General features: G+C 41.9%; 1 long non-coding RNA gene across 1 annotated transcript; it reads right to left on the reverse strand.

The window, feature by feature from the left end:
* Positions 1-1,389: 1,389 nt before the first annotated feature.
* LOC109158247 lies at positions 1,390-22,519 on the reverse strand. Its single transcript, XR_002050338.1, has 3 exons — positions 22,509-22,519; positions 14,276-14,281; positions 1,390-1,637 (listed from the first exon to the last, which is right to left on the reverse strand). It is a non-coding gene; the product is annotated as an uncharacterized LOC109158247 (long non-coding RNA).
* Between the last annotated feature and the right edge of the window lie 1,476 nt (positions 22,520-23,995).

Below are 23,995 nucleotides of genomic sequence, written 5' to 3' on the forward strand. Positions count from 1 at the left end.
ATCACTATATGTTCATAATTGTAAGTTCATAATGTCAGAGCTCTGTGTTCAAAATTCTATAACTTACATTCATAATTCCATTATTGTACATTCATAATTCCATAATTGTACATTCATAATTCTATAACTGTACATTCATAATACCACAAACGAATAACGCCATTAGCGGCGAAACAAAATCAATTTTTTTTTTTAAAACTGGAATGCTGCGTTTTCTCTGAAAACGACGTCGTTTTGGACTCGTGTCCACAATGCATTGTGGACACGAGTCCACATTATAATTTGCGTACCCTATCGCCCTCCGCAAATTATACCCTGGAAACGTGTTCACCATGAATGGTGAACATGGGTCCAAACGGTGTCGTTTTTATGAAAAAAAACTTTTTTAGTTAATTTGCTGTTAACGACGCGCGTTTGTTCAGATTATGAATTTTCTGTTATGAGATTATGAATGTACTGTAAATTCATAATCTCATAACAGAAAATTCATAATCGCATAAAAGAAAAATATTTATTAAATTATGAATTTTCTATTATGAGATTATGAATTTATAGTTATGTAATTATGAATTTTCTGTAAATTCATAATCTCATAACAGAAAATTCATAATCGCATACCAGAAAATTCATAATCTCATAATAGAAAATTCACAATTTCATAACAGAAAATTCATAATTTCATAAAAGAAAATTCATAATTTCATAACTGCACATTCATAAATCCATGTCTGCACATTCATAATTTATGAATGTTGAGGAAACTTGCGCGAAGAGGAAATAAAATCGTGAAATGTGAAAATGAAGAAGAAAAGTCGTGCAATTAAAAAAAAAGAAAAAAAAAAAAGAAGATAACGGTGAACCGTTACCGTTGGGACCATGTTCACCATGGATGGTGAACACGGTTCCATGGCATAACGATTGCTCCCCCCCCCCCCCCCCCCCCCCCCCTTTTACACAATCATAATGCCATTTTTATAATAAATAAATAAGAGTTTACTCTATTTTTTTGTACTCGATTTATAGGTAACAGTTCACTTTAAGTCTTTTTTATTAGGACATCTACTTTTAATCATAATATTACTGTGGCATGACCATTTTTGGTCTTTTATCAACAAAACAACTTAAATATCATTAAATACAATGGTATTTTGGTCTTCAATTATTTAAAAAAAAAAAATAAACATAAAAAATATAGCGGGTCAACTTACTTTGTAAAAAAAAAAAAAGTTTATTACCGAAATAGTCCCTCGACTATTACAAAATTACCAATTTGGTCATCGACAACTTTTCGTGGCCAATTAAGTCCTCCACTTTGAAAATGTTAACCATTTTGGTCCTCCGTTTGTTTTGTCATTAGACATCCATTAACTCGGACCAAATTGATAATTTTGCTATAGTCAATGGACCATTTTAGTAATTAACTTTCGAAAAAAATGGTGCATATGATGACCGAAATGATCTCTTGATTATAGCAAAATTACCAACTTGGTCCCGAGTTAACGGATGTGCAACAGCAAAATAAATGGAGGACCAAATTTGTTAACATTTTCAAAGTGGAGGACTTAATTAGGCACGAAAAATTGACAAGGACCAAATTAATAATTTCGCAATAGTCGAGGGACCATTTCGGTAATAAACTAAAAAAAAAATAAAATCAAAATGTCTTTATATTTAACGATATTTCAACAATTTTATTAACAGAGGACTAAAAATGATAATACCACAGTAATACTAGAACCAAATGAAAATATTCTAATAAAAAATGATTAAAAGTAAATTATCACCTATAAATCTAGGATCAAAAATGAAATTAAGTCAAAGAAATCTAATATATATATATATATATATATATATATATATATATATATATATATATATATATATATATATATATATATATATATATATCTACTATACTAATAAGAGCCCAAGAGAGTTAGGCCTATAATGGGTAGAAAAAATGGCGGTCACAGATTTTAATCAAATGAATGGCTCAGATTGATTAAAAGATTGATCAGATTTAAATTTTACACTAAAATTTCCTAAAATACCCACACACCGTAACTAATTCCGTTAAAATTTTAAGAATTGCCGTTAGTTCACCGTTAACTTACTCATTGATTTCAATAAAAAAAAGTCTTAGGTTCGAACCTCATCCCAATCAAAGTTGTCATAATTAGTACTCTATTTTACTCTTATTAAATTATATAAATAATAATTTAGTAGTTACAACAAAAAATAATATATATGCATTTCTTTAATTTAGAATTATGTGTCCACAATGCCTTTATTCAAAAAAAAAAAAATTTATTCATTATCAATAAATTAAATAAGAGAAATAATTTTATTAGTTATATTGTCTTTATTTTTCTTCAATATAAAAATTCTTTATATTCAATTTATTAATTGATTATATTCGCTACATTGTCCTTACAATGTTTTTATTCAGTGAAAAAAAATTATTAATTATCAATAAATTAGTTAAAAGAAATATTTTCATTAGTCATATTGTCTTTATTTTTCTCAAATGTAAAAATTTTTACATTCAAATTCATCAATTTTTTTTTTTGAAAATAAATTCATCAATTGATTATATTCACTACATTATCTATTATCTTTTTTGTGCACTATTTTTCTAATTAAATATCAAAGTTATAATACAAAATAATGCTATATATTTATTTACCAAGTATTTTATTAATACCATGAAAAAATTAAAAAAATATAATTAATAAAGCCAACCATATTAACTACTTGAGAGATTTTGTGACAAAGAGAGTATTCAAATCACACAACAAATTGAAGTGAGAACTACCTCGCAATGTCTTTGTTTGACAATCAGCAGTTAGCGGTTAGCGTTAGCGGATTTGACCAGCGAATTTATTTAATTATTAACATTGGGTAGAAAAAATGACCGCCAAATTATTAAATCAAATGAATGGTTCATATTGTTCAGGTTTTAATTTTTTTCTTTTAAGATTTTCTAATTTATCCTTAATTATATGATTATCCATTTAACTTTTTCGTTAATTCACCGTTAGTCTAATTCTAATATTAAAGTCTAATATAGAATTATAACTACACCATTAATCTAATTCTAATATTAAATTAAAGTCTTAATAGAACTTAACCACAAATCCTAATGTCGGAATCTCCTCAAACAATATTAGTATATATTTAATATTTTATGCCCTAATTTTTATTTGTTCTCCCTTATGTCCCGTATTTGGTTTCAACTATACCTATACAATTATTTTTTTGACAATTATAATTAATCTTGACTATATTATCTTGCATTTGTAAACTTAGAATTACCTATTTAACTCGCACGGGCTTAGCTCAATGGTTTAGTGGGTAGTATTTGGGAGAAGAGACCAAGGTTTGAACCTCGGCGGCGGCAGTGCGGAATTATGTCCAAAGTGGGCAGATGCTGAACCATTGAGTCACCGTGATTTACAACTTCCCACAATGCTCTGTCGGGTCGGAGTGTGGGGGGCCCTTGGGGTTGGGGACTCAACCTTTGGGAGAAGAATTACCTATTTAAATACGCAAATTCAACCTTCAATTATCTATGCATGAACAATTTCAATATAATCCTGCCTTAATATACTTATAATCCTGGCTTAATATACTTTAAAGTACTTATTTAACAAAAAAGCATTGGGATAGTATTTAACAAAAAAGCATTGGGCATTATCCCAATCGCGCATTGCGCGTAAAAAACTAGTATACTAATAAGAGCCCAAGAGAGTTAGGCCTATAATGGGTAGAAAAAATGGCGGTCAAATTTTTTAATCAAATGAATGGTTCAGATTGATCAGATTTTAATTTTTCCTTAAGATTTCCTAATTTATCCTTAATGAATATGATTATCCGTTAACTTTTATTATCTTTTTCGTTAATTTCTGTTAGTTCACCGTTAACTTACTCATTGATTCAATAAGAAAGGTTTTAGGTTCGAACCCCATCCCAATTAAAGTTGACATAATTAATACTCTATTTTACTCTTATTAAATTAAATAATAATTTAGTAGCTACAATAAAAAATAATACATATGCATTTCTTTAATTTAGAATTATGTGTCTATAATGTCTTTATTCAAAAAAAATTATTCATTATCAATAAATTAAATAAGAAAAATAACTTCATTAAATATATTATCTTTATTTTTCTCCAATATAAAAATTCTTTACATTCAAATTCATCAATTGATTATATTCGCTACATTGTCCCTACAATGTCTTTATTAAAAAAAATTATTCATTATCAATAAATTAATTAAGAGGAATAATTTTATTAGTTATATTGTCTTTACTTTTCTCAAATGTAAAAGTTCTTTACATTCAAATTCATCAATTGATTATATTCACTACATTGTCTATTATCTTTTTTTTTTTTGCACTATTTTTTAATTAAATATCAAAGTTATAATACAAAATAATGTTATATATATTATTTACCAAGTATTTTATTAATACCATGAAAAAATTAAAAAAATATATAATTAATAAAGTCAATCATATTAACTACTTGAGGGATTTGTTGACAAAATGAGTATTCAAACGATTAGAGAAGTCTCCTCAGATAGATTAACACAACAATAGGATTAGAGAGTATATTTTGAATGAAACTCTAACTAATCCTAACTAGCTTGCAATGTCCTTGTTTCACAATCAGCAGTTAGCGGTTAGCGTAGCGAATTATATTAGCGGATTTTGACCAACGAATTATATCCACGGTTGGTAAAAAGATATTTGAAAAAATTAGCCGTTTAGATTAACATTTAAATGATCTAAGGGTACAACAACAACAACAACAACAACAACAACAACAACAACAATATTTTTTTTTGGAGCGTATGGAGGGTTAAACCCGTGGAGGCTAACTTAGGCAGATCTACCGCCTGTTCTTTGCTGTTGATATCCTCGGCCATGTCTGGCTCCGACCATATCCTCCTACATGACGTCTTCCACAAGCTGAGGCATGCCTCCCAGGTCTTCCACGCCCATGCCGTGCATGAGAGCTGCAGCTGCTAGACGGTCCGCTACTTGGTTCTGCTCGCGGGCGGCATAGTTAAACTCCAACTCTTGAAAATTCCGGCATTCAATCGCACATAGCCGCAGGATATTGCATCCCTCCTCGAGCCCGTGGCTATTTTCGGCGAGACTCATAATCGTGTTCAGGGAGTCGTTTTCCAATACCAGCTTGTTCACACCCCATTTCGTTGCCATCCTCAACCCATAAGCACCGCCCAGCGTTCAGCAAGGCCCGCCGAGCAAGCACCTATATTGTACGTAAACCCCTGTATCCAAGCTCCGTGATGGTCCCGGAGGACCCCGCCCTGGATCCTGCATCCTTTGCACATCCATCCACGTTCAGCTTCATCCACCCCTCACCCGGCTTCATCCATGTCGGCGCGGTGCCTGCCCTCGTAGTGGTGGCCGCTTCCGGTGTCCATCGTCGTTTGAAGGCTTCTTTGATCTCGTTTCGTTGGGCGACCACCCATGCCAAACGTTGCTCAAGAGCTGGTCGCGTACCCCAAAAAACCCTTTCATTTCTCCAACGCCAGCACCACCAGAGGCTCACGCCAAAAGTAATTGGCCAATCTTCCTCCGTGTGCAGGCCATGCTCCGCTCGCATGTTAACGCCAGCCATTCCTCCCAATTTCTCGTACTAGCGTGTTGTGCCACGCTGCGCGGCTTGAGTCTTTCCCAGAAGCCTCCTACGTCTGCGCATCCTCTGAAGATATGGTCCAAAGTTTCAGGTTTACCTGCACAAATAGCACACATCTTATTAGACGTAAAACCTCTTCTAAATCTCTCAACATTTGTCATAAGGCGCCCGTGTTTGACAAGCCACAGGAAGTGGTTTATTCTGTTTGGGAGCCTTAGAGACCATATAATTTCCCAGTCCTTATCCACTGGTTGAAAGTTTCTCGGATTAATGGAATCATAAACAGAACGAACATAAAACACTCCAGTCTGATTGCCATTCCACCCCCAATCATCAGCCTCACTTGATTCGTCGAGAACAGCTATTGCGTGAATCTTCGCTTTCCAGTCGTCGTTTAGGACCCCATTAATCAAATCCCACTTCCATCCTTTCCCTTTTTCCCAGTAGTCGATCACCGGTGCATACAGCTCTGGGAGACTCAAAGGTTTCTTCATATGCTCATACAACCTCTGTCCTTGGACCCAATTATCCATCCAGAACTGAATTTCTTTGCTATTTCTAACTTCTCTTGACAAGCAATTTTCCAGGACTGGTGCCGTGCTCTGGATGCCACGCCACACATTTGAGGACCGCCTGCTTGCTTCTGCAGTGGGATATTTCGCCTCCAGCACCTGCACCCAGAGGCTGTCTCGCTCCTTTTTCATCCTCCATCCCAGCTTTGCCATGAAGGTCGTATTCACGTCCTGGATTTTCCGGATTCCCAAGCCTCCTGCTTGCTTGCTCGCTGTAACTATATCTCAATGCACTAAACTGACTCTCCTTGTTGCTGTATCTCCACCCCAAATGAACCGTCCAATTAGGGCTTCCATTTTCTGGCAAATTCCTTTTGGTATCAGCATTATTTGCATGGTATACGTGGGAATAGCGCTGAGGACCGTTTTCGCCAGTGCAACTCTCCCGGCGAAGCTCAGCGTCTTGCTCTTCCACCCCTCCAGTCGTCCTACCAATCTCTCGATCAGGCCTGTGAAGGTAGCTTTCATGACTCTTCCATGCAAAGATTGTACCCCTAGATACCGCCCGAGGTTCGTTGTTCTCGGCACGCTGAGCTCAGCCGTAATTGCGTCGGCCACTTCTGGTCTTGTGTTCTTCGAGAAGCAGATTTGAGATTTACTTAAGCTTATTTTTTGCCCTGACATTTTGCAGAACTCGTCCAGACAGCGCTTTATGACCGCCACCTGCTCCACTGAGGCTTCTGAAAATAAGACCATGTCGTCCACAAAGCAAAGGTGGGAGATGATCGGTCCCGTTGCTGCTAGCCTTACGCCTTTCCAAGTGCCCTTTGCCACTTCTGTTGAAATTGCTTGACTAAGTCGTTCCATGCACAATACGAAGAGGGCGGGCGACATTGCATCCCCTTGGCGGATCCCCCTCTCCGGCTTGATACTCTCCAACCGCGCTCCATTCCAAACAATCTTCATATCAGCGGTTGAGATACAATGCATAATGAACCGCGTCCATATTTCATTGAAACCTGCCTCCAGAAGAGTTGCATTAATAAAGCTCCAGGATAGGCGATCGTAGGCTTTTTCAAAATCTAGTTTAATAGTCATAATCCCTTTCTTCCCTTTCTTTGTACGCATCGAATGCATCACCTCCTGGTATCTGATTACATTGTCCAAAATCTACCGCCGTGGCACGAAAGAACTTTGGAACGGACCAACAACTTTTGGCAAAATATATTTAAGCCTGTTAGTAATGGTTTTTGTAACAATTTTATATAAGACATTGCATAGGCTTATAGGCCTAAACTGCTTTACAGTTTTGGGGGCCAAAACCTTCGAGATTAGGACCAAAAGAGTATCATTTATTCCCTCCGGTAGCTGACCCGTCCTGATAGCGCTCGTCACCATCTTATAAACACTTTCCCCCACAATCGGCCACGAGTGCTGGTAGAAGGCCGCGTGGAAACCGTCCAGGCCAGGCGCCTTCATAGGGCTCATGTCAAACACGGCTTTGCGTACTTCATCCATTGTCACTTCCCCGTTAAAGAAACGCCAACTCGCATGCTCAATATTAGGGAATTATCCACCCATACTAGGTGCAATGAGGTTCTCATTTTCAGCTTTAAAGAGATTGGAGTAATAATCCCGAACGTGCATCCCAAGCAAATTCGTGTCCTCTATCCAGCGTCCATCATCTGCCTGCAGCGATCTGATTTTGTTGCGCGCTTTCTTGACCATGGTCGCCGCGTGATAAAATTTCGTGTTTCTGTCGCCCGACACAATCCAATCTTCCCTGGATCGCTGGTTCCACTGTAACTCCTCTTGGTAAAGAATAGATTCCATCACCTTTCGTAGTTTGGTATCCAACATCCATAGGCCCCTGTGGAAAGATATCGCCAGACGTTTTTGGATTCCTTCTAGGCGTGCTAACAATCTCTTCTTTCGCCCTTCCACACTGCCAAAATCCTCTTTCTTCCAAATCGTGAGAGCCTCTTGAGCCTTTTGAATGTTATCCTGTATCCCGTTCTCCGGGTCCCAAACCCGGCTAACCGCCGCATTGAAAGTTTCGTTAGTCAACCAAGCTGCTTGAAATTTGAAGAACAAATTGCCCTGGTACCCGTGAGACACCTGCGTCTGGAGGAGAACGGGAGCATGGTCTGACGAGACTCTTGGAAGGTGGCGAACGGCCGCATATGGGAAACGTTGGCGCCACCCCACACTACCCAAGGCCCTATCCAAACGAGCCCCCTTTGCATCCGTGTCCTCCGTGCCTCGCATCCATGTTAGTCTAGGTCCGCTAAACCCCAAATCCACGAGTCCTTCGTCATGAATCCAATTGACAAAGTCCGCACTCTTGTTTGTGGAATAAGACGCGTAATTCATGGTTTCCTCCTCACATGTAACAGTATTGAAGTCCCCCGCCGCTATCCAATCTTGTGTGAGCTCCCGCTTGTTGGCAGTGAGTTCACTCCAAAGGCGTTTTCGCAGGTGGTGGACTGGACTCCCGTATACCACGGCGAGTCCCCATGGCTCTTCCCCGTTCTCCTCCACCTGCAAAACACTAAATTGGGGGTGAGTGAATTTGATTTCAATCTCCAGAGGTTTGTTCCACAGGACCCAAATCCCTCCACTGAACCCGACAGCCTCTACTCTAACCCAGTTAGAGTAGCCTAGCTTCTTGCAGATCGCGTTAGCCTGCTCGCCTGACACCTTGGGTTCCACGAGACCAAGCAGCTGAGGCTTGTGAGAGCGGATCATATTTTTAAGGGTGCGAAGGAAGTCCCTCCCTCCAGCGCCCTGGCAATTCCAAATTAAGCTGATCATGGGAAAACCAAACAAAAAGAAAATGGCAACACTCGAGCGTAATAAAAACGACAAACAAAGAGCATAAACGAAACACCAAAGAGAAAAAAAAGAAAACTCAATCGTGACTTGGTTCCTTGCCATGCACGCCGCGTCTCGAGGCCTCTTCAAGGTCCATAACGACATCCCCTTCGTCATCAAAGCTGTCAGGGGGGTCGCCATGGTGTTCTTTTATAGATTGCCAAACGGGTGACGGCACATCCGCCACCCCTTCGGTTGTGATCACCCGTGTTGAGTCAATCACTAGGCCCCCTTGTTTGCCCCGGATCAGCACGTGTTCATCCTCTTCCGCCGCTCGCCTGGATCCCATCTCTCCGCCTCTACGATTCTTTGTTGTGGTCGCCCCTGCACTGGCTGTTGTTCTAACCTCCACCTCTGGCTCATTTAAAATTTGTTTCTCCGAGGCTATGACATTGGGTCGTCTCTGTCTTCCCTCTGTGGCCTGCTGCGTCATCTGCCGTATGCCCGACCCTAACTGCTCGTCTGAGGTTAAGCCATGTACATGCATTTCATCAGACTTCTCACCTGGGACATCCGAAATTCCATCGACCGTGCCTGCATCAATCGCCTCATCCCCCTCCTCCGATGGCAGCATGGCGAATCTAGACGCTTGGATGCGCGGCCCTTGCCTACCAGCCTGCACTCCCCCTCGACCTCCTTCAGTTCGTTGTGTTCGCTCAGGTGGCTTTGCTCCCATACCACGCTTCCGCCCAGGTGCTATCATCCATGTGCCAAAGGGGGCAGAGCCTATCTTCGCCGGTTGGTTGTTCGTCGGTTGATGCTCCTTAATGGCCGGTTCGCCCTCCTGCATGGCCGCAGGTTCCGTCGCGGATGTACGTGCCTTTGGGCATGCATCTGGTGAGTGACCATAGAGCCCACAAGCGAAACACACCAGATGCAGACCCTCATACGCCACATGGCGCACCCTGCCTTTGTAGGTAAATTTAGATATCAGCGGCTTCTTCAGATCAATTTCAACACAGATCCTGGCGAACATTCATCTGGACACTAGGTTGGTTGCCTGGTCGACGCGCACCACCCTGCCCACCTTGTTCTCCAGCTTCCTGAGAAAAACAAAGTTATAATATTCGACTGGCAGACAAGGAATTCTTACCCATACCAGGACTTTCTCCGTTGATGCCGCAAAGGGATCAAAATCTGGCTCCCATTCCCTTACAGTCAGGTAGTGATCCAATATCATCCAAGGGCCCTCATATTTTGCGAATTCCATGTCATCCACCGACCCAAATCTCACGAGGAAGAATTCGTTGTCGATGGCTATCAGATCGAAACTTCCTTTCGGCTTCCACATGGAGACGAGGCGTCTTCGCAAGTATGCGTACCCCACTCTTCGTCCCATTACCTTGATGATAAGCGATGTCCGCCATGGTGCGCGTATCATCTCTTTCTCTGCCTTCGTAAGCCGGATGGTTGGACAGAGAGGATCGTCATCTTCATCATCCTCCTCCTCCTCGTGATCTTCTTCCACATTCCCCTTGTCAGCCTGCATAGATGAAACGAGAGCCGCCTGACCCGTTACACTTTTCGCATAGGTTCGCCGTGGGGGTTACACTGATTGCGACGAGGCAGGCATCACCGGCAGCGTCCCTAGGTCACCCCCCCTTGCATGCGACGTTGGTTCCTCTATGGGTTCCTCCATCATCTCCTCTAGCGGTGTCTCATGAACGAACTCGATGTCCTCAGTCCTCATCCTCTCATCCGTCGCATCCATGGCCTGGATCGGCGGATCGGCATTGCCTCGTTTTGGTTTTTTGTTACTTCGTTCTAGTAAATCTTGCTCGGCGGGCGGCCGATGTGTCGAGAGCTTTTCCGTGTTCTCCATGCCCTATTTTTGTTAAACAATATAAATTTACAATAATAATAATAATAATAATAATAATAATAATAATAATAATAATAATTGTTTTAAAAAAATTAAGTCAATCATATTAACTACTTGGGGGATTTATTTACAAAAGAGTATTCAAATCACACAACAAATTGAAGTAGGAAACTATCTCGCAATGTCCTTGTTTGGCAATCAACGGTTAGCTCTTCAATATTAGTATATATTTAATATTTTATTCGCTAATTTTTATTTGCTATCCCTTATGTCCCGTATTTGGTTTCAACCATACCTATACAATTATTTTATTGACAATTATAATCAATCTTGACTATATTATCTTGCATTTGTAAACTTAGAATTACATATTTAAATACGCAAATTCAACATTCAATTATCTATGCATAAACAATTCCAATATAATCTTGCGTTGATATACCTTATGGAATTAATTAAACCGGGGGTCCGACTTAACTAACCCGAATAATGATACGAATAATAAATAAGTAGTACGAACGTTATAGCAAAGGCCGTGAAACCGTAGATTGTATTATATGCCGTCGAATTGGCTATTACAATAGTATTTCAAGACAGAGTATGTAAGAACAGTAGATCGTAGATAGCACGCCCCTTGTTAGGACAAGGAGGGGGGCTTTTATACAAGCCAAGCCCCCAACCGCCTCCCCCTAAAACGGGGGGTTAGTTGGATCTGGAGTTGACCGCGCCCGGTCTCGCAACCGGGCCGCGCTACGGGGGCCAGGCCGAGCTCATAATGGGCCCAGGCCGGGCCCATGCGGAGGTCGGCCCGGCCTCCTACGTGGCCCGTGCGGGGGCCACGTGGCGAGGCCTCGGCCGGGGCGGGTACGTGGCGCCACCCCGGGACCCGTTCTTGCTTCGCGCCCTCGGGTCAGTTCGGGTCGATTCCCAATATATCCGTCATCAGTCCCCCACTCTCCGAGCTGCGAGTAATCGTCAGTGAAGGAGAGTAGATGCTCCAGTCAACCCCCCAGAATGCCGACCCCGAGATGTCCGCGTCCCAACCTTGAAAATGCACTTCTTGTGATAATGATGAGAACTCCATCCAGAACATGACTCCTTCATCTGCTAGGACGCATACGCACCTCCGCATCTCTGCCATGTCACTCCATCACGGCGCCGGCGCGGTGGCGTCACCGTGACGCTGCCACGGGGTGGCCTGCAGGCCGCGCCTTCGTGGCCCCCCGGCCGACCTCCCGGGCTCAAGCCACGCCGGGGTCGGCCTCGGCGACGGTCGTCCCCCTCTACCGGGGTCGCACCATCCTCCGGCGCTGAGGTCGCGCCGACCTCCGATGCCGAGGTCGCACCGACCTCGCCCGCCGAGGCCGTGCCGACCCCAGGGTCGGCCGACCTCGCGTGCCGACCTGCCACGCCGAGGTCGGGCCGACCTCGACCTCGGCCTATGGCCGAGGTCCTCCAAACCGCCCCTGGTTTTTTTTTTCGAGCCTAAGCGCTCGGGCTCCTCCGTCGGGGTTGGTACGCGAGGTCCGGCCTCGTGCACCCTTAGGGTGCGATAGCCGCTCCGTCCTGGCTCGTTCAAGCCTAGGAACACGGGCTCCTCCGTCGGGGTTGGTACGCGATGTCCGGCTTCGTGCCCCCTTAGGGTACCTCAGCCGCTCGAGCTAAGTCCTTCCGGACTACGCCACCGGGCTCTTCCGTCGGGGTTGGTACGCGAGGTCGGACCTCGTGCCCCCTTAGGGTGCGCCTAACCGCTTGGGCCCAGTCCTGTCGGACCAAGCCACTGGGCTCCTCCGTCGGGGTTGGTACGCGAGGTTAGACCTCGTGCCTCCTAAGGGTGCGCGTTAGCCGCTTGGGCCAAGTCCTTTCGGACTGTGCCACCGGGCTCTTCCGTCAGGGTTGGTACGCGAGGTCGGCCCTCGTGCCCCCTTAGGGTGCGTCCTCCGTAGGGGTTGGTACGCGAGGTCGGACCTCGTGCCCCCTTAGGGTCCGCGGGGAGAAGTCATGAGTGAGCACTCGTTCCCCCTTTGTTTCATAATTTTATATATATATATATATATATATATATATATATATATATATATATATATATATATATATATATATATATATATATATATATTGGAGAACCAACTTCGTAACAAGGGTCCTACTCACAACGTGTTTCGTGACATGAAACTTTATTCCGCTTATTGTCGTTCACCAAGACATTATTGGGGAGGGGAATGGTCCTCCTCCTAGAATAGCAATGCCAAGATCCTCCTCTTACGTGGCCGTCCTGGTGTGGACCTGGCGGTCCTTTTGACCAATTTGGCGGCACGCCTTCAAGTAGCAACTACGGCTCACCTTTTGGTCCCCTCGGGCGACCCCGACCCCGGTCGGTGTCAGGAATTTGAGGCACAGGTGCTCCATGGAAATCACGCACCTGAGGTCCTCTAGGGCGGGTCGGCCGAGAATGATGTTGTGGGCGCAGTTGATTTTGACGACTACGAACTCGACCTCCCACCTCCTGGTGTGAGGTGGGGTGCCTATCTTCGCATTCAAAGTGATCGACCCCTCTGTCTCGATTGAGTCCCCCGTGAACCCGGATATGGGGGTTCGTACCTGCTCCAGCTGCCTTCTTGAGAGTCCCAGTAGGGTGAATGTGTCGTGGTACATGACGTTGACCGAGCTACCCGTGTCCACGAGCACCCGGTACACCACCACGTTGTTGATGTCTAGCTTGACCACCAAGGCGTCCCGGTGGGGGAGGGGCCCGTCAGGTAGGTCGGCGTCGGTGAACGTGATGGGCTCCCTCTTTGGTTTTTTCTCGTGGGGTGTTCGTGTGACCTCCCCCACGTACAAGCTTCTCGCCCACCTCTTCCGCTCGGCTGGCGAGTCCCCTCCCACGGGCCCCCCGAAGATGACGTAGATGGTACGTTTCCTCGGGGGCTGGGAGTCCTCTGTTGTCTTCTCCTCCTCCTCGGAGCTGTTGTCGTGGTGGTCCCTCTTACGGGGAGCCGAGGTGGATGGCGCCTGGCCACCCCCCTTCCTTCATACATTGCCTTGCTTCTGGCCCTGCGCCTGGCTGAGCCTCTTAATGAATTAGCCGAGGTAACCCATTTGGATGAGCTCCTCGATTTGTCTCTTTAAGAGGATGCTTTCGTCTGTATCGTGCCCCTTCTGCCGCTGGAACCTGCAGTACTTGTTGGGGTCCCCCCTCGCCGATATCTTCATGCACTCCTCCTTTCGGGAATACCACGATTCCCTGGTCCTCCGCGTGCGCCAAGATGGTACCCACAGGTTGTGTCAGCGGGGTGAGATAGCGTGTGGGGTTCAGCCTGGGCCCCTCAGCGTACTCACGTCGGTGTGGCCGCGGCGCCTTGCGCTCCTCCTGGGGCGCCTTGTCTTTTCGACCTCTTCCTTCCTCCTGTTCCTTCTTCCTCTTCTCGGCAGCCTCGGCGTCAGCGTACCTTGCTGCCTTGTCCATCAGGTCGGTATAGGTCATGGGGGGTACCTGATGAGGTCCTGGTGAAAAGCGCCTAACCTCAAGTTGTTTCGGAAAATCACCATGGCCGACTTCCCATCAAAGTCGGCAACCCCCATGGCCTCTTTCTTCCACTTGCTGAGGTACTCGGCCAGTGACTCCGAGTTCCCCTGCTTCAAATCACACAGGTCGGCAATTTGCTTCTTCCGCGGTATGCTGGTGGCGAAATTGGATAGGCACTGCCGGGTGAGGTCCGCAAAGGTGGAGATGGACCCCGCCGGGAGGGATCCGAACCAATCATGCGCTTGCACGTCCAGGGTGGCGAAGAACCCCCTACATAGGATGGCGTCTATTGCCTCGGTGATCATCATGGCAGCCCTGTACCTGGTCAGGTGTGCCCGCGGGTCCGTGGTCCCCGAGTACGCTTTAATGATGGGAAAACGAAAATCTCGAGATAAGGGCTCCTCCATGACGGCGTTTGTGAACGGGGAGGACAACATATCCTGGGGCTCTGGAGATCCGTCCCTCTCATCGATCTTCTTCTGGAGCTCGTCCATCCTCCTCCGCAGCTGCTCGACCTCTACCCGATGGGAGCTCGGAGCTCTACCATTCGTTTCACCCGATCATTCGACCCGGGAGGCCTGCTCACGTCGCGGGTGGGATCGGGGGACCCGCCCTGCGGACTCACGCGAAGCTGCCTCGTGTCGCGGCTGGGCGCGTGGCCCATGGCTCGGCGATCTCCGAGTGGCCGATTTTTGTTGCAGTGGCCGGCGAGAGCATGATTCCTCCGCCGGTGGCCCGTTTGCTGGCTTCGGACCCAGCCTGTCCCGGGCCGACACGTGATCGCCCAACCTCTCCAGGGCGGGCCTGGTTTGGGTTGGTGCCCTTCCTTCGCCGTCGCGCTGGCGGCCTCGGCGGGAGTCCCCTCCTCCCCGCCTCTCCGATGGTCGAGGCGAGTTGACCTCCCCCTGGGTGATAGGTGCCTGGGGTGGCCGGGTGCTTGGACCGCTGCGCCCCTAGGTGGGAGGAGGTGGAGGTGACGCCGGCGCCCCTCGGGTGGCGCCTAGGTCGGCTTGTTCCTCTGCCCGGAGGCCCGCCGCGACACGCGCCAGCGCCGTGGAGGCTTGTTCAAAGACCGCCACCCCCTCCTGGATGAGTGCGCAAGCCGGTGCAGGGGCGACAGGGGGTGGTGACGGTGCCCCACTGCCACGGTGGTTGGTGAGCTGGGCCCTCAGATCCTCCCCCGACCTGGTGGAGGCGGCCGGTTGGATGCTGGGGGCGGGGGCCCCGTTGGGACCATTCCCGTTCGTGACGAGCTGGGTGCCGCGGGAACCGTTGGCTGGCCTCGGACCCAGCCTGTCCCGGGCCGACACGTGATCGCCCAACCTCTCCAGGGCGGGCCTGGTTTGGGTTGGTGCCCTTCCATCGCCGTCGCGCTGGCGGCCTCGGCGGGAGTCCCCTCCTCCCCGCCTCTCCGATGGTCGAGGCGAGTTGACCTCCCCCTGGGTGATTGGTGCCTGGGGTGGCCGGGTGCTTGGACCGCTGCGCCCCTAGGTGGGAGGAGGTGGAGGTGACACCGGCGCCCCTCGGGTGGCGCCTAGGTCGGCTTGTTCCTCTGCCCGAAGGCCCGCCGTGACACGCGCCAGCGCCGTGGAGGCTTGTTCAAAGACCGCCACCCCCTCCTGGATGAGTGCGCGAGCTGGTGCAGGGGCGACAGGGGGTGGTGACGGTGCCCCACTGCCACGGTGGTTGGTGAGCTGGGCCCTCAGATCCTCCCCCGACCTGGTGGAGGCGGTCGGTTGGATGCTGGGGGCGGGGGCCCCGTTGGGGCCGTTCCCGTTCGCGACGAGCTGGGTGCCGCGGGAACCATTGGTATGACGAGAGCTGGATCTCGATCGTGCCATCGCTGTGGATGAACAATAGTTGGGAGAGCGCTTAAGCTTGTACAACAGCTCTCAACAAGAGCACCAATGATGAAATTAATTAAACCGGGGGTCCGACTTAACTAACCCGAATAATGATACGAATAATAAATAAGTAGTACGAACGTTATAGCAAAGGCCGTGAGACCGTAGATTGTATTAAATGCCGTAGAATTGGCTATTACAATAGTATTTCAAGACAGAGTATGTAAGAACAGTAGATCGTAGATAGCACGCCCCTTGTTAGGACAAGGAGGGGGGCTTTTATACAAGCCAAGCCCCCAACCGCCTCCCCTTAAAACGGGGGGTTAGTTGGATCTGGAGTTGACCGCGCCCGGTCTCGCGACCGGGCCGCGCTGCGGGGGCCAGGCCGAGCTCATCATGGGCTCAGGCCGGGCCCATGCGGAGGTCGGCCCGGCCTCCTGGAGAGGCAGGCCCAGCCTCCTACGTGGCCCGTGCGGGGACCACGTGGCGAGGCCTCGGTCGGGGCGGGTACGTGGCGCCGCCCCGGGACCCGTTCTTGCTTCGCGCCCTCAGGTCGGTTCGGGTCGATTCCCAATATATCCGTCAATACCTTAAAGTACTTATTAAAAAAAAAAAACATTGGACATTTTCTGGTAAAAAACTAGTAAATAAGATCAGAGTTGTACCACAATAACCCATTCAATTTTGAGCTTTCGTTTCAACCTTTCATACAATTTCGAAATCGCAAGAATTCTCCCATGAGCAAAGCCATACCAATGTTTATGCATTTCTCGAAGTCAACAAGCCATATTGACAACCATTACAACTTCACGCCTTTCTCATATATCAGAAAATAAACATTTGTCACTATATAAGATAATTGGTTTGAATTTCAAACACATTCTAAATTCAAGCATAGAACCAACTTCAATAAATGTATTTGTGTTTGTATTGTCAACCCCCACCCCCACCCTACCGAGTTTGAGTACCCACTAACGGATACCGACGGCTTATCATCTTATTATTTTTTTTTAAATAATATTTAAATTACATATACATAATAAAATTTATTAGTTATACTAAAACATAAAATAATATAAATATTCAAATATAATAATTAAATTGTTAATTTTAAAAAACAAACTTAATAGTTTAGATATAAAAGTAGTAAAAAGTTAACCAAAGTTATAGAATCCTAATTACACGGCTGGAAATTATAGAATTTCCGACCAACTGAAAGTAATCTTAAATCAAGTCAAAAGCCTTGTTCCGACCACTTTTGGTATTCGGAAAAACTTTTGTTGCTATTTTCGACCACTTTTTGCTTTCGACTTGATTTAAGATCACTTTCAGGTTGTCGGAAATTCCATAATTTCCAGCAGTGTTATATGAGAACCACTTTCCAGGTGAGAACTTGTTGACAAATACAAACGATTGATTTGCAAAATCTGATAGATGGGAAATCAAGTAAAAATGAGCGGGGCCATTTTCATAAATATTACAAATTTTTAAAATGAGTGAAGTCATTTTCATAACTACTACTCCCTCTATCACATTTTATGTGTCATACTTACTATTTAGGGGTCAAACCAACTATTTCCTTCTTTGTTTATTTTCTTTAGTACTTTTTAATTTGATTTTTTTGTGTCTAATAGTACTTTTAGTGTAGTTTCTAAATATATAAATTTTGTATATTAATATTAAACTTAATATTATGAAAAAATTGGATTAAAAATAACTTCAGTCAAGGCTCGTTAATCAAACCAGACACATAAAATGGGACGGAGGAAGTATATGTTGGAAAAAATAGCTTAAAATGGCATTATAAGTAACTATTTTGTGGTATAATTATTAGTGGGGTCCACTTTCGATTTGGGTCGGGTCAAAGTGGATTCAGATTCTTCATAGTAAGACGAAGAGATTGATATATTGTACGCTGAAAACGGATAAAGGGTGAATAAAATATTGATTTTCAAAGTAGACCTATTTGAGTTGGAAAAATGAAGGGAAAAAGGAAGCTTTTGTCCCACATTGGTTTGGGAAGGGTTTGCACCACTATTTATAGAAGAGCCTTTCTAAGGCTTATTGAATTGTATAGCATAGAGGTTTTCTCTTGCACGTATAGCCTTATCTATTTTTTCGCTTCAATTTAATAGGTTATTTGAATACTCTCTTTGTCAACAAATCTTCCCCAAGTAGTTAATATGATTGGTTTCAAACTATTTTTTATTTTTATCCATGGTATTAATGAAATACTTGGTAATAAATAAATAGAGTTAATACCCAAAATCGTCCTCGACTATAGTGGTTTTTCTCAATTTCGTTCTAAACGACTTTGGTGACCTAATATCATCCCAGACTTTTGTGTTTCGCTCAATTTAGTCCCAGACTTTTGTGTTTTTGCTCAATTTAGTCCCTCATTTGTTATTCTGTCCATTTGGTGTTAAATAAATAGACAATTCAGTAATTTTAATATTGGCATCTCTTTACTCATAGACATGTGAAGTGCGAAATCCTTTTTTCTTTTACGAATTACTCCCAGAATTACTCCTAAAACTGCGAATATAAAATTTAATTTGCAGGTCCGGGAGTAATTCTGGGTGTAATTCGTACAAGAAAGAGGAATTTCGCACTTCACAAGTTGAAAGTAAAGAGAGATCAATATTGACTTTATTGAATTGTCCCTTTATTTAACACCAATTTAACGGAATAACAAATGGAGGACTAAATTGAGCGAAACACAAAAGTCTGGGACGATATTGGTCACCAAAGTCGTTTGGGACGAAATTGAGAAAAACCACTATAGTCGAGGACGATTTTGAGTATTAACTCTAAATAAATATATATATAACACTAATAAATAGTATAATAAGAAGACAATTGACAATTTAATGAATACAATCATTTAATGAATTTGAATGTAAGAATCTTTACATTGGAGAAAATAAAGACAATATAACTAATGAAATTATTTCTCTTATTTAATTTATTGATATTTGATAATGATTTTTTTTAGGTGAAGTGTTAAATAGCACCATGAACCAATAGCGAAATGTCATGCCGCACCATAATCTTACATAAGTGATTATTCGGTGCACAAACTAAAAAAAGTTGTCCGCCTAGAACTTTTTGTAGGTTTCTCGGTATTCTTGATGACATGGCGCCGGTATTTATCTGACGTGGAGTTTGTTTTTATTAATTTGTCCCAAATTAAAGTTTTTAGAAAGTTTTGGGTTATTTTTTTAATTAATAAAAAATTCAATCCCTAACCTAGTTGTTCTACTACAGTACTACTCTGTCTTCCCTCTGCTAGACCTACGCCGCGGACTGCTCCGGACACCCTCCTCCGCCTCGCCGTCGACCGTCGAGGCTGCCTCAGCACCATCAGGCACCGCCTCTACACCTTCCCCATCCTTAAACCCGAACTGTGTTATCTCTCCCGTGCGAAAACCATAAAACGCTTCCTGGCTTGACTCTCTCTGTTATTTTAAACATCTCACTTTCTCTCTCTCTATCTTCCTCTCTATGTGTACTCACGTCGTCTATCTGTTCTTCATATATACACGTGTATATCTCCCCGGTGATTTGCCGCTTGATTTTAGGTTTTTCGAGTCGGAATGGGGCTGCTTTTTGCTGGTGAGCTTAAATGACCTTGTTATTTTTTTTTTCATGAAATGAGATTTTTGTGTTTGTTTTTCAGTTTTATTTGATTGGCTGCTTTTATAAGCTATTGCATGTTTTTTTTTATGAGATAAAAGTCAAAGCTTTCCGAAAATCAAATTTTACTGCTTTCTAGCAACTATTACTTAGGGTACCGGCGACGACTCCATAGTTATTCTCCTCGTCGACGGCAGCAGCTGGAAGCAGAGCAAGCTGGCAACTTCCGGCGGTGGCGGCTGACCAGCGTCGGCGGTAGCGAAACTGGGTAGTGGCGCGGCTGGACCTCTCCTTTGGCCTTCCTCTTCTATCGTCAAATGAATGGCTATTGGCTGGAAAGTCAATTAAACTTCTGAAATAGTTACCACATCTACAAAACAAAACAAGTCTCTGCCAAATCACCTGGGCAATGGCGCGGCTGGACCTCTCCTCCGGCCTTCCTCTTCTATCGTCAAATGAATGGCTATTGGCTGGAAAATCAATTAAACTGCTGAAATGGTTACCACATCTACAAAACAAAACAAGTCTCTGCCAAATCACCTCCACATCATCAAGTTATTACCTTTAACTTGAAGACTACCTGTAAAAAAGGCTAGGCGAACAATTTTTTTTGGTTTGTGAATCGAATAATCACTTATGTAAGATTAGGGTGTGACATGACATTTCACTATTGGTTCATGGTTCTATTTGGCACTTCACCCATTTTTTTTCTTTTTTGAATAAAGGCATTGTAGACACTTAATTCTAAATTAAAGAAATGCATATTTATTATTTTTTATTGCAGCTACTAATTTATTTAATTTAATCTGAGTAATAGAGTGGAGAACTTATTTTTCATCAACAACAATGAAATTGATTTTTTTTTCTATTCATTGTTAAGACAAATTGTTTTGGGAGTTTGTCAATAACAATTGCTACAATTGCTGTCAATAGAAGATGAAAATAAATAATTTGAACTATATGGTTACGATAGACATTGTTATAATGATATAGTAAAAATTAACTTATAATTTTTTTTTTAGAAGTTTTCATGCATTGATAAATTCTGAGAATGATGTGTAAATTTTTTCAATTGGAGCTGGTGGGGTGTCATCATTATCAATTGTTTGGATAATGATCCTACCGTTTAAAGCCCAGCTGTAGTATTTCTTATCAACAACTTTATAGTTAGGTCGCGCATGTTTTACAATGGCATTTGAAATAGTATATCAGGAGTTGGTATGAAGATTGATATCATACATTCCAATGTCGTGATCAAACACTATTGCTTGAACTCGAGTTCCTTACTTTTAAATACACCATTTATAATTATACCATTTATATATATGCTTTGTTTCTCTGATCTAAAAAATCTCGTCCCCCCACTTACAACAATTTTGCATGATGAAAAATAATAGTACAATATTTGTAAAGTAATTTATAGTTATACCATTATAGAAATACAGACAAAAATTATTAATACCATAATGACCTTAATCATTCGCAAAAATACAAAAGCATAATTAAAATATCGAGTCTTGTTCGAAATAATCAAAATAATATTAATAACAAAAAAAAAACTTTAATATAGGTTTGTTTAAAAAAAATGCAAAAAATGATTTTAAAGTTATTTATTTGTAATCTTTGATGTTTAACGTTGAATGCTCTGTATATAGTCTGGCTAATTAATTGACCAAAGTTAATGTCAATTTTTATATTGTATTTTTTTAATAAACTCTAACATATTCATAGTATATGTTCAACAATTATACAAACTTTGATTAGGATGGAGTTCGAAACTAAGACCTTTCTTATGAAAATCAATAAGTTAAAAATAATAAATAGTTAACGAAATATTCCGCTACTAAAGTTTACACTAACCGAGTAAATGATATAGTAGAAAGTAAAGTAATAAAAAAAAAAACTATAATCAAAATAATCTGAACCATTTATTTTACCAAATAATTTGATGGACATTTTTAGTTCCCGTTATAGGTTTAACTTTACTAGTTGTTATTAGTGTGTGTGTGTGTGTGTGTGTGTGTGTGTATATATATATATATATATATATATATATATATATATATATATATATATATATATTGATTAGCATTCATATGCGGTGGTGCGGTCGTATCTGTGTCGTTGAATTAGTTTAATCTAACGGCAGTGGCTGATTACTGAAGATTTGAAGATTTAAGCGCGTTTTGGTAAGTGAGGGGTGTTATGGTAATTATAGTGGCCATTTATAGCGGTCGCTTGACAGAATACACCAACAGTGTTAACAAAAGGCACCAATAGTGTTAGGAAAAGCACAACAATGAAATGCACAAATACACCAAAAAAATACACACACCCAAAAAATACACCATATAACTCACCACCCCCAATGGTGTATTTCCGAACACTGTGTGGTGCTTTTATTCATACCTAATGGTGCGTTCTTGTGATGCGTATCTAATTTGTGCATGTTTTTTTGTGTGCATTTTCTAACATGGATGGTGTATATTTGTATAACTATTAGTGCGGCCGCATTGACCGCACGGGAAGGCACGGCCACACCTGAACTTGGCACCAACACGAATCCACAAATACACCAAAGTAAGGTTAATAATGCACCAATAACGAACATCAAACACACAACATGATTTGCCCTATTTTGGTGCCCAATGACGACTTTAGCCTTGCAGTTCGCGTAGTGTGCGCGAAAATATTGGAGAAGCCTTAATAAATGTGATTCATTGGATTTATCTAATCTAATAGCCTGCAATTGACCGTACCGCTGGACCCTAACAACAGTGCAGCACGTGAACTCCTATATATATATATATATATATATATATATATATATATATATATATATATATATATATATATATATATATATATATATATATATATATATATATATATATATATATATATATATATATATATATATATATATATATATATATATATATATATATATATATATATATATATATATATATATATATATATATATATCTACTATACTAATAAGAGCCCAAGAGAGTTAGGCCTATAATGGGTAGAAAAAATGGCGGTCACAGATTTTAATCAAATGAATGGCTCAGATTGATTAAAAGATTGATAAGATTTAAATTTTACACTGAAATTTCCTAAAATACCCACACACCGTTACTAATTCCGTTAAAATTTTAAGAATTGCCGTTAGTTCACCGTTAACTTACTCATTGATTTCAATAAAAAAAAAAAAAAAAAAGGTCTTAGGTTCGAACCTCATCCCAATCAAAGTTGGCATAATTAGTACTTTATTTTACTCTTATTAAATTATATATAAATAATAATTTAGTAGCTACAACAAAAAATTATAGATATGCATTTATTTAATTTAGAATTATGTGGCCACAATGCCTTTATTCAAAAAAAATTATTCATTATCAATAAATTAAATAAGAGAAATAATTGTATTAGTTATATTGTCTTTATTTTTCTACAATATAAAAATTCTTTATATTCAAATTTATTAATTGATTATATTCGCTACATTGTCCTTACAATGTCTTAATTCAGTGAAAAAAAAAATTATTCATTATCAATAAATTAATTAAGAGAAATATTTTCATTAGTTATATTGTCTTTATTTTTCTCAAATGTAAAAATTTTTACATTCAAATCCATTAATTGATTATATTCACTATATTGTCTATTATCTTTTTTTGTGCACTATTTTTCTAATTAAATATCAAAGTTATAATACAAAATAATGCTATATATTTATTTATCAAGTATTTTATTAATACCATGAAAAAATTAAAAAAAAATATATAATTAATAAAGCCAACCATATTAACTACTTGAGAGATTTTGTGACAAAGAGAGTATTCAAATCACACAACAAATTGAAGTGAGAACTACCTTGCAATGTCCTTGTTTGATAATCAGCAATTAGCGCGCGGATTATATTAGCGGATTTGACCAACGAATTTATTTAATTATTAACATTGGGTAGAAAAAATGACCGCCAAATTATTAAATCAAATGAATGGTTCAAATTGTTCAGGTTTTAATTTTTTTTAAAAATTTTTCTAATTTATCCTTAATTATATGATTATCCATTTAACTTTTCCGTTAAATACCGTT

The sequence above is a fragment of the Ipomoea nil genome, unplaced genomic scaffold (assembly GCF_001879475.1).
Source record: "Ipomoea nil cultivar Tokyo-kokei standard unplaced genomic scaffold, Asagao_1.1 scaffold2805, whole genome shotgun sequence".
Taxonomy (NCBI): domain Eukaryota; kingdom Viridiplantae; phylum Streptophyta; class Magnoliopsida; order Solanales; family Convolvulaceae; genus Ipomoea; species Ipomoea nil.